The following is an 11744-nucleotide window of genomic DNA, read 5'->3' on the forward strand; positions in this document are numbered from 1 at the left end:
TTTTTGCAGCATAATCAGATTGTTGAGTCATATTTAATTTATGAACCACTATACACACAGTATCATTTTCTCATATTGATGCTGAGCTGATTATTTCCCAATTCATATTTATGCATTTGATATCTCCCTCTGCAGCGTAGCACTTCATACTTGTCATTAGTGAACTTCATCTTGTTGATCTGAGACCATCTCTTTCATTTAGCATTTGGCATTCTGATCCTGCCTGCCAGACTGAGCAAATTTTATAAGTGTACTCTATATTTATCCTGAAAATCACTAATAAAAATATTGACTAAAATCAGTTCTGAAGATCTCTGCACATCTGCTTGGAATGCTCTCTTGAAATTTCCTTCCAGTTTGACATTGAGTCATTGGCAATAATACTTCGAGAGTTCTTTCATCTATTTGTATACACACTGATAATCATGATTTTGCATAAACTGCATTTTGCTAGCTTATATGTATCAATTCATGTTAGTAGTGCCAAAGGTCTTATTAAATATATTGTCTACTGTCTCTCCCCATCATCAGTACTTAGAATACAGATATTCAGGCCCTGCTACAAAACTGTGCAGCTGTCAGAAAGAAGCAATTTTTACCCCTTCTTCAAATTTACTAATTTCATTAAATGATAATTAAGTCTCCTTCTTTAATGAAAGAACTTGTGAGGCATAAGCTATTCAAATGATGCTGAGAGTCCAGGGAAAAAAAATAAAGCTTTGTGTCTTCACATTTCACTTTGTGTGCAGTGTCAGCACAATAAAAATATTTGCTGATGATGTAGATACTCCTTAATACAGCACATAGGACTGAAATGATGCAAGTGCCTATTAATCCTAAGGCAGGATTCCTGGTAAAAGGAGGAAAAAAGGAGAAGTGCTTAATAACCATAACTGTGTCAGTTTTACTGCTAGCACATAATTAGATCAGAAGAAGATTATTTCAAAATGTCCAGAGCATAACTGCTTCTTGCTATTTAGATTATGTGTTTCTGAATAAAAAGCTGCAGTTCATCTTATATTTTTAAGTATAAGAACCTTTTTGGGGCCTATGCCCCCAGAGTGGTGGCAGGAGGCTGCTTCTCCCCAGACTCTGCATTTTGTAGTTTGCAGAGGAAAAGAATCTAAAGCCAGCAACAACAAAAAAATTGCCCTGTTTATAATGGCGATTTTTTGGGGTTTGTTTTGTTTTGTTTTGTTTTGTTTTGTTTTCCCTGAAAGAAATCTCTCACATGTAATGTGTCTGTTTCTGGCACAGGCTAGAGGATTTTAGGGATGCCACTGATCTGGAACGTAGCATCCGCATGCCAGCCCTCTCAGGCAGGTGCTTGGGAAGAGGCCAGGAAAAAAGTTGTCCGCAGATCCACAATGGAAACAAAGAAATTACTCAACAACCTCTTCCCATAAAAACATGTGTTAAGGGAATGCAATCAAGGATCCAATCTGGTAAACAGCTTGAGGGACAGGGCCAGCAAAGCCTGACCTGTGCTGCGAGCAGTGAGGAGGCTGCAGGGATTTGAGCCTGGCCCTGACTCCGAACAGCCCTGCTGGTGTGGGGGAGGCAGATGGTCACACTGCCTTCCTCTTCCTTTTAAGCTCCCTGCTGGCTTTCCCTGTCCCACTGAGAGCAGCATTAAATGTCATTTTGTAGGTGTCTGCAGGAGAATGGAAGTGGCCCCAATGCAACACCCCATGAAAGGCGTAACTGCAGGCAGGGATGAATGATCACCATCACCACCATCACCAGAGCCAGCTCGCACACAGAGCCCGTGTAGGTGTCATTATGACTGCGACAGGCTTCGAGAGAATCAATTGCACAAAAGCCAGGCTGGCAGTGGCTCCTGTTAGCAGGACTTTGGGTGACACTGCTCACATCACTTTCTCACATTACACTCTGTTCCTTGAAGGAGGTTTGGCTGTAAACGCCTCCCGACTCCATGCTAATTCCAAAGGATAACACGAGCATCAATTAGCACTACCGTGACTCAGAAAATGAAATATTGCCCTTGGTGGGAAGTCAAGACGGCGTGTTTTCCCCTGCCTTCAGCAGCACACGTTGTCCTACCCACTAGGTGTCCCTGCCAGCCAGGGAAACTGAGCGCCGCAGCCAGGGCTGCGTTTGCTCCGTTCCACTTGGCATCAGCTGAAAACATCAAGCACAAACAACAACCCAGGAAACATGTCTGAAATAACTTCCTCTCCTTTTTTCTTTCTTACTTATTTTTCTTTTTATTTAGCCCTCCTTTTTTGAAGCATCTTCAAATTCATGGACAAAGCACAGGATGGAAAAGGCAGCTCTCTGTTTTGCTCTGCAGTGTAATAGAAAGTTTTTGGCCTCAAGGAGAATGGTTTACCCTTCTGGATAGCGAGCAGGTGATGGGCTACTTTAGTCCAAGCACCACTAGCTTAATGCCTCCAGCCTCATCTCTGACTTCTGTAGGAGCCAGACAAATTGTACTGTAATCCCTCACCTCTATTTGCCCATCTTTAGAATAGATGCTGTGCCATTTTGTCTCCTCCACCATGGAGCTGAGAGATTAAATGAAGGGTGATAATGTACTTTTTCTTCCAAAAAAAAAAATAAAATCAATATTAAAAAACCATCCGATTACTATTAATGTGTGGATGTTCAAGCCTCACAAAAAAAATTCCTAATTTGTGAGTAAATAGGACTAGGTGGATGCAAGTGTTTATAACCTCAACATGGATTAGGCATAACACACATGTTTAGTGGCTGCCTCTGTAAAGAAGAGACCACTTTTCTCCAGCTAAAATTTCCTCCAGTGATCCCTGGAGAGGATCCAGAGGTCAGCAGAGAATCATGGAAGAAAGTGAAGACGTTAAGGGAAGCACATATCTGCAGATGTGGCAGCCCAGGAAGAGGGAGAGGAAGCAGAAGGCAGAACCTTGAAGACTTGCAGGGAATTTTTTGTCTTGAAAAAGGTTTTGTCTGTCTGTGATACTGAACTGGGGGAGAGAGGGGCAGTAAAAGGCTATATAAGGTGGAGAAACTCATTCCCCATTTTTGTAGTTCTCTTTCCTGATCTGTCACAGAAGGGCAGCAGCATGCCCATGTCTCCTGGTGATGCTGCTTTACGAGCAGCCTGAAATCCTTAGAAAGAAGAAGAAAAGCACAACAGAACCGTGTTTTCTGAACCACAATGCAGGATGATTTCTGTCCCAGGAGCCTGGTCTGAAGGCTCTGCGTTTGGGAGCCATCCATGGGGAGCAGGGCCTATTGTGCTGTGCACTGTACAAACACCCAGGGAGAGCCATCCCTGTCACAAAGGATCTGCTCTCCAAGCAGAGACGGCAGAGCAAGAATAGCAGGAGGATTAGAAATGAGTTGACGAGCCCAGAGTTGCACGGTTTGGTGAGGATGCCAGAGAGACAGAAGCCTGGTGCTCTGATTTCCAGCCCAGAAATCTGCTCTTTTTCACGGCCAGCCACCTTTTGCTGCTCTGGCGCTCACAGGGTGTTAATGGCAAAAGGTAATTGCCTGTAGCTCGGTATTTTTAACCCCTGTGAGCTTTACATACAGGCACACACTGCTGAACTTGGTTGTCCCCAGGGACAGTGTCCCCTGCTGGCCCTAAGACAGCCTGGGGGGTGCTGGGATGGTGACTCCAAGGTGACCTTCACAGCAGAAATGCCATACAAGCAAAGGGACAGGAGGAGGGCACAGCTCTTGCGAAATCCGGCTGTTGAAACACCTTCACAAGTTGCGACACAAAGCCAAAAAACTCTTTGTCTTATGGATTTAAGACTAACCATAGAAAGAACTGTGTTTGTCTCATGTTAATCACCTAGGCAACTGGGAAAGCAGAAGTGAGCTTCACTTTCTAGTGGGCTTTAGAATCTGCCAGTTCGTTCAAATGCCTTTTTCCGGTGCAGCAGAAATATGTGTGGTTCTGCTGCAAAACTGCATTTTTCAGAAGAAAAATCGTGCTTATAAACAATCACTTTGGGTCTGTAGCTTTTCCTTTCCCACAGGTGTTGTGTGCCTGCAAGCCCAGGTAGTTATTTAATGACCCAGCATCTTCATTAGAAGCACAGCCCTTTCCCTCATTTTAATTTCTCCTCCCTGAGATCCTGCCACTGGGGCAGCAAGAGACCAAGGAACAGGCTGGGAACTGCCCTCTCCTTTCCCAATCAGTGGGGAATGGATAAAAGGCTCTCATGCTTTGAAAGGGGTTGATAAGGATAGGAGGATATATCCCAAGAATGAAGTAATGCTGTGCAGGTGCAGACCTAAAGCTTGTGTCACGCTACTGCAACACAGCTATCAGTTAGTGAATAATCCAGCCTGCCACAGGGTCTTGCAGGATTCAAGTCCCAACTCATACCTTTATCGTGGGCTGGGTCAGGAAAAAGGCAGGAAGGCTGTCTCTTAGCAAGGAGCAGCAGCAAGGTTGTATTTTTCCTAGTGGCTCATTCAAATCTGAAGTTGTTTTGTGAATAAATGCTAGCACTGGCATCTGCTATTTTATGGAAACCTGTACAAAAGCATAGGTTGAAAATTCTGTTGATCTTTTGGCAGAAAATTAGGTCTTCAAAGCAAAAAAAACCAAAAAAACAACAAAGCAAAAATCCACAGAGAGCTCCTACAATCCTAAAAAAAAAAAAAGGTTAATTTTAATTTGATTGTCCAGATTGCTTTGCTTATGATAGATTTTGATAGTTTTTTACAGAATTCTTTATTTCCTAAATGGAAAAAAAAATCCTTTCTGGATGGTGCTGTCCTAGAAGGAAAACATGTTTTTGGTAATGTCTTTATTTACATTGTTTCAAAACCGATTTTCCTTGAAAGGAAATGTTTATGAGGTTTGGCTTTTCTCCCTGTATTTCCAAGGCAGAGTTGCTGGTGCTTTGCTCTGCCTGCTTAAGCCCAACATTAACTCCAAATCTTTAGTATTTTTTTATTCAGCAGAAAAAAAATCTGAATTTTCTAGCTCATCTACAGCTCCACAGAGGGGGTGTGAAGCCCTGATATTTCATTTGGGAAACATTTACAAAACTTCCAAATGACTTTGCTAAGTTTCAAATAATTATACAAAAGGTGCAAGGAGTTGCAGAGACGAGCCAAGTTTATGAGGCTCAGAAACTGAGAGAAGTTTTTCCATCTGCTTGGATGAGTGGATCAATGGAAAAGTTACAGAGCTGTGGACAACACGATACATTTCACTCCACAGTGGGTGATGAATAAGGAAGAGAGAAGAAAAAGCACATGATCAGATTCTCTAGCAATCTTTTTAGCAAAAGAGCACAAAACAGGCAAGAAAAGAAGGAACTCAGCAACCTTGTGAACCCCTTTAGAAGGGATAAATTCATGGTCAGGATGAAGGAGAAGCTGTGCCTGTGCTCACAGCATCCAAAGCAGAAGAGAGCAGGGAGCACAACCTGCAGAGCACAGAGTACATGGACAACATGGAAACTCTCCTACACCAAACATGCAGCCTGCAAGGTTCAGGTTTGTTTTATTTTTTCCCAAGGCCATGCAGCTGTAAAGGGGAAAGAACTGAAGGCCTTGAAAATTCAGCAAGTGAAAGGACCAGTTTTGATATTTCTTAAGTTTAGAATTAATAGAAGGTAGAGATACAGTGCTTAACCACTAAGATGCAATTAAAAACTTAACATTAAAGGCTAATTCTTGGTTATTTTCAACAATTGGAATTAGTGAATGAAATTTCTGATCACAATGCATCTGCCATTAAATTATAACAAGGATCATGACACACACAGGATAAAGCCATGGGACTGCCAGCAAGTGATGGCTCTAGGAAGAAATGGAATCAAATCACTTGCATGTGGAATAATTTTTTAAAGTTTTAAACCAGGTAAATAAGAATGCCATTTATTCATTAAAAAGTATAAATTCTCGGGAGCCTGGTACAAGCCTCAGGACCATCAATATGAAGGGAAGTTGTGTTTGCAGAGCTACTATCATCTCCAAACAGACTTGTTGAACCTGGGCCCAGAAATTATGAATAATTGGGCAGTCTTATATGCAAAGAGAGACTGGCATTAGCAGACAGAAAGTGTTGAAGTGGTGAAATAAAGGAAAGGGACATTAGAATAAAAGGGTGGAATTTGGCAAGGAGAGATTTTGTGGCATTGGCTGCAATAAGGCAGAGGGAGGAGGGGACGTCTCCTTTATAGGAAGAAAAGAAGTTAAATCTGCAGGTTACAAATGGATGGAATATGAGATAGAAGACATATGTTGTCATTTCCACTCCCCTGAAAAAGACATCCTCCCTAAAGTCTTGATCAAGGAATGGCTGTAAATCACAGAAGAGGCAGGATGCAAAGTTCAGTGATTTCCATTCACTGACACCAGGCTAACACTGTAATTGATAAAAAAGTGGTTTGGGGCAGGCTATTAACTTCTACTCTGCTGCTCATCATTCCCACAAGTTCATAACAGAGTAAAAGGCAGTCAGCTGTCTATTAATAATTGATTTAATGTAACACATGAAGCGTGAGTAATCTGTTTCCTTGTTTCTCTGTTTAATATAATCCATGAATCATGGTGACCAGTAAAGAGGCTGATTGACCACTCAATGCCAATTTTTTCGCTGATTCCAGCTACTGACTTGTATTTAAAAAAGTTAAATGTCTGCTAAATACTTTGTGGTTAACAGGAATGCTATGGAAGGGAGAGACAATTAGTCAGTTCATTAAATGCTGTTCATTTTTGGATAAGAGCTTGTAACTCTGCCTTGTGCTGCTTCCAGTAATCCCAAATCTGCCCAACATTAGATACTAAAATAATTGTTGTCAAACAGACCTCTCTCTTTTTGGCCCAGTGTCTTGTCTCTCCCAGACCCAAGAGAAGGTTTAACTCGCAAATAGAAGTTGCTTTTATTCTCACCATATTGCTACAGGTATCAGTACCATGGCATCTATTTACCCCACAGTCACAAAAGATTTCCTATTTTCAGTACCTTTTCAAGGTGAGGAACTGCTACTCTTCCTCTTTTACTCATAGGGAAACAAGGAGCTGAGAGTGTGTCAAGAACCTGGCTTTGCTAATTGTGCTATTTCAGGCACTTCTGCTTGTGAACATATGTGTGTTTTTCACCAATGCCAAGATTTTCACTCACTGAGTGTCACTTCCTTTGTTAGCTCCAAATGTGCAAAGGCTGAAAGGGCATCTTTACTAGTGAAAAATCTTTCAAGAACTCTTATAAATCATTCAAGCTTCTGGTTGAAAATGTTTCCTTTCACACACTTCTTAGTGCCAAATACAGGCCCATCTGGAATCATTATTAATTCTGTTGAACTGTTTAATTCCAAATGGTTCTCTCTCTTCCTTTTTTTTTTTTTTAAGAAAGACTTGATTCAGTATTTTATAACCATAATTGGAATAGCACATTAAGACTCAACAGCTCATTTTTTTATTCCAGGAAATGGCAAGCAACACATCTTGTACTCAATCAGTCACATTAATAGAGCAATGCTAAAAAATCTTGTAACACGCAGCTACCCACTAGTTTAATTCCTCTTACATATTTGTTTGCCATACAAACAGAGATTAAAATTATATTTGTGGGCTTAAGAAAGCTTCTTAAACAATTTGGAGCACTTCTCTGTGTATGCTTCATTGAGCACATCAGCCAGAGAATTGGAAGAATTGGTACTCTGCCACTGAAACGGCTGAGCAAAGTGCAAAGCACGCTCCTCCAGATACAAACTCACATCAAGATAGCTGTTTCTGGTTTATCATCAGGACTGAAAAATTGAATTCGCTTTGCAAGCAAAGTCCCATTCACATTTCAAAAAAGAAAAGCACCAAAAAAAGTAGTGGTTTTGTGCAAACCTGCTTATTTGACTTGTTTTTGCATTAAACATTGCCTCTAGGATTTGAATGCACATGTTTAAGGGAAAGGAACTGTGAAATCTTGGGTGTCATTTATGTCAAAAGCACAGCTCCTGATGACTAGCATTCAGGACAGCTGGGAAGTTCTCTGCAGAGTTCTCCAAACACAACTGATGTGGGAGACGCTCAGGCTGCACGTTTGGCTCCTTGGCACTTGCTCTGAAGAGTGGTCACAGATCTCCAGACCTCTGTGGGGCTGCACAGGCTGCTCAGTGCAGGCAGGCAGGCTGGAGACACAGAGCCAGGGACTGTGGCTGCCCACTGAAAGGCACAGCTTGCATCCCCCCACAAGATGGGGATGAAAGCTCTGGAAGGTTTTCATCCCTAGAAGCTGGTGATTAATGTTCGGCTACAGAGAACCGTAGGTATGGAACCAGCCAGGGCTTAGAGTGATACAATTATAAATTCATAGCCAGACTGTCATGATACAAATTAGTCTCAGCACTCATTTTCTTTGGCAAAACTCCCATTCTTTGGAGAAATTTACTGTGACATGAAAGATATCCAAAATACAGATAAAAGGAGTAGTTTTCCAAGTGCAAAATCCACTAGAAATGTTTGCCATAAACTCCCCATAAAATAAACTGGAAGGCAGCTTTCATGTCTGGTCCATACTCCTGCTCAAAAGAGGGTCAGCTTTGAAGTAAGATGGGGATATTCAGGGCCTTGTCCAGATAGGTTTTGAGTATATCCAAGAACGGAGAGCTTACAACCTCTCTGAACACTCATTCTAGCATTTGATCTTCTTTACCATGAAGTTTTCCTCCTTATATCTAACTGGGATCCACCTTGCTGCACTAACTGGGATTCACTGCCTCTTGCCTTTCATAGTGCACTCCCAAGAGTCTTACTCCATCTTGTCTATAGTCATTTATTAGGTAGTTATAGAGAGCAATTAGATATTCCCTGAGCCATCTCTTCTCCAGATGATGAAACAGCTCACTCAACCTGTCCTTGTACTCCATATGCTCCAGCACCATGTGCATCTTGGTGGGTTTTGCTGAACTTGACCCAGTACAGAATCATAAAATGGTTTGAGTTGGAAGGGACCTTAAATATCACATCATTCCAATCCCCCACCATGGGCAGGGACATCTTCCATTAGACCACGTTATTCAAAGCATCATCCAACCTGGCCTCGAACACTTCCAGGGATGAGGCTCTGGGCAACCTGTGCCAGTGCCTCACCACAGAGCTTGTCGACCAGAACCCCTGGGTCTTGCCTTGAAAGCTGCTTTCTAGCAAGCCCAGCCCATGTTGTTGCAGGACATTATTCCTTACTGGGTGCATTTGCCTTTTTTTGGACTTGGTGAAGTTTCTCTCAATCCATTTCTCCAGCCATTCTCCATCCCTCTTCAATGACCTGGCCTTCAGTGCATTGACTCTTCCAGCAGTTTTGGGTCATCACTGAACTTGGAGAGGTTCCATCCCACTCCATTGCCCAGCTTTAATGAACACATTAAATAATATCAGACCCTGAGGAGCACCACCAGTATCCAGTGATTACTTCAACTCTGATCTGCTGCACAGAATATCTGGAGCCCTGTGGTTCAGTCTATTTTCCATTCATCTTATCCTCCTGCTCAGTATCCTTATCCTCCAGGATACTACAGGAGGCTGTCAAAGGCATTGTTGAAGTTCAGGTAAACAACACCCACTGCTCCCCAGTGCCTGCTGAGATAGCCATGGCCCTCTGGCACTGCCCCTTTCAGTGCCATTGGCATCACTGCCCACGGTGTTGTCCCCGGGTTTTGTCACAGAGACCATGTGAAAGGATTCTAATGTCATCGGTCTGATCTGACACAGCCATGAGGACTTGATTGAATACCAATGCTAAGAGACAGCAGCAAAGTAAATTTTGTTTGGAAATATTGCTGCAAAATCATCACATCCATAGAGAAGGGTTTGATGTATTAGTAATCAACTTCCCTGGAATATTCCTGTAATTGTTATGGTTCCTTAGGCGTAAGGAAACAATTTTCTGGATTTGGATCACTGTGTTAGTTAGTCTGACAAGCCCAAAATAAAGTAAATTTTCACACATCAATCATTAGCATATTTGCCTAGGAAACAGTGTGCAGAATTCATGCAAAATCAACAGCTTATTCAAGTAAATACATATTCATAATTATTCTATGTGAAATATTGCTTTCTGAGTTTATTCAGTGAATGCTAACTACATCCCTAACAAATATACAAAAATAACAGTTCCCCTGTTACTATGGAGAGGGAGAGGAGAAGGTATTGTGCTAGAGGACTAACTGTAAAATCTTTGGAGTAAGAACAAGATAGTGTGAGTCCCTCAGATACAGTAATAATAATTCAGCAGCCCAAGGTTTTATATTCAAGGTTTTGCAGGGAGAAATTAAAAGTTGCTAAGAAGCTGGTCTAGAGATATACGGAAGGGGTGTTTCACGGGAGGGACATTTCCATCATTCTGAGATACAAGAAGGGAAGGTGTAATATTCAGCTGAAGCAAAACAAACCCAGGAACAGGTTTGGCATTAGCAGCTATGCTGCATCTGAAATTGATTCGAGCTCGCAGGACACAGCCATCCCTATCCGAGCCCATCCCTCTCACATCTCCTGCAGCCCAGCCGGCAAAGCCAAGCGAGGATACACATCCTTGAAGGAATCAGTATGCACATGTGTGCACGTACCCACCTGCAGCCACGAGGCCACTTGATACCTCATCTCCATAATGGGATTTGCTGGGAACAAGCAGAATGCGAGATCGCCGCGCCCCGCCCCTCTGATGCATCGGAAAGAGCCAGCATTCCATGTTTTATTGCCATGGGTGTGGAAAAACCAGGCTGCAAGTCACATTGATCAGAGAGTCAATAAGGCGAAGAAGGCACCCTGCAATACGAAGCCTGCAGGAGCGCTGCCAGGGAGGGATCACAGCTCTGCCAGGGAGGGATCACAGCACTGCCAGGGAGGGATCACAGCACTGCCAGGGAGGGATCACAGCGCTGCCAGGTGTCACTGCAGTGAGGCACAGAGAGGCTCCGCGCTGCATCCAAGGAAGGACGGGGCACGCTGCATTTTACAGGGCAGCTACAGACAGTGATTTACACCTTTTTGCCAAAGATTGCTAAGCACTCTGCACCAATTCCTGACGTTCAGGTTCCCAGCGCCAGTGTGTGGTAGTTTTCCATATGGCAGAGGGGCTTTTTCATCCCTAAGAGTGCGCTGCACTCATTATTATGCAGTAGATTTTTTTGTTTCTGTACACCAGGCCTGGGATCTTACAAGGAAGCGATTATGCTTGCCTAAATAGAGATTCTGGTGACAAGATAATTTACAACGCTCTGTTGCATAATCATTGAGCCAAGGTCAGGGAAACCATTGATGTAGCACAGTCAGGGCAGTTGTAAATAAACCCCACATCACGAAAGGGGCTACTGTCAGTGAGAACAGACGGACAAGAAAGGACAGAAAAGAAAGAACCTCCCGCTCTCTCACCATGGTAAATTCTTACTCCCCTCCCTTATCTCCACAGATCCCATGGTTGGCTAATTAAAGAAGGAGGTGTAACTATCAATCTAATCTCACTTGTTCTCAAATTTACCATAATTTCTACACTTGAGAGGCTGGTGAAATGAAACAGCACTACTAGAATTTCCCATTCATCAGCAGGAAGCAGAACAACTCTGGGAATTGGGCTAAAAATAATTAAGAAGCAGGATCAGGTGCTGTGCACATGCATCTGTCTGTACATGGGCATGCAGGCACACAAGCATTTACTGGAAGTACAAGCAGTAGCACAGGGGGAGATGAGCACCACCAGTAATTTTATCTTAACATATGAATGCTCACAGATGTACTCACAGCATACTTATTAGAGTGGCAAAAACACCCAAGAA

General features: G+C 42.7%; 1 long non-coding RNA gene across 1 annotated transcript in view; it reads right to left on the bottom strand.

The window, feature by feature from the left end:
• Positions 1-11450, bottom strand: part of LOC148224191 (uncharacterized) — a 39944-nt gene extending 28494 nt beyond the window's left edge. Inside the window, exon 1 of the long non-coding RNA XR_015802835.1 lies at positions 10543-11450. This is a non-coding gene — a long non-coding RNA (uncharacterized LOC148224191). The remainder of the gene's footprint in view (positions 1-10542) is intronic.
• Positions 11451-11744: the final 294 nt, after the last annotated feature.

The sequence above is a fragment of the Sturnus vulgaris genome, chromosome 3 (genome assembly GCF_052056855.1).
Source record: "Sturnus vulgaris isolate bStuVul1 chromosome 3, bStuVul1.hap1, whole genome shotgun sequence".
Lineage (NCBI taxonomy): Eukaryota > Metazoa > Chordata > Aves > Passeriformes > Sturnidae > Sturnus > Sturnus vulgaris.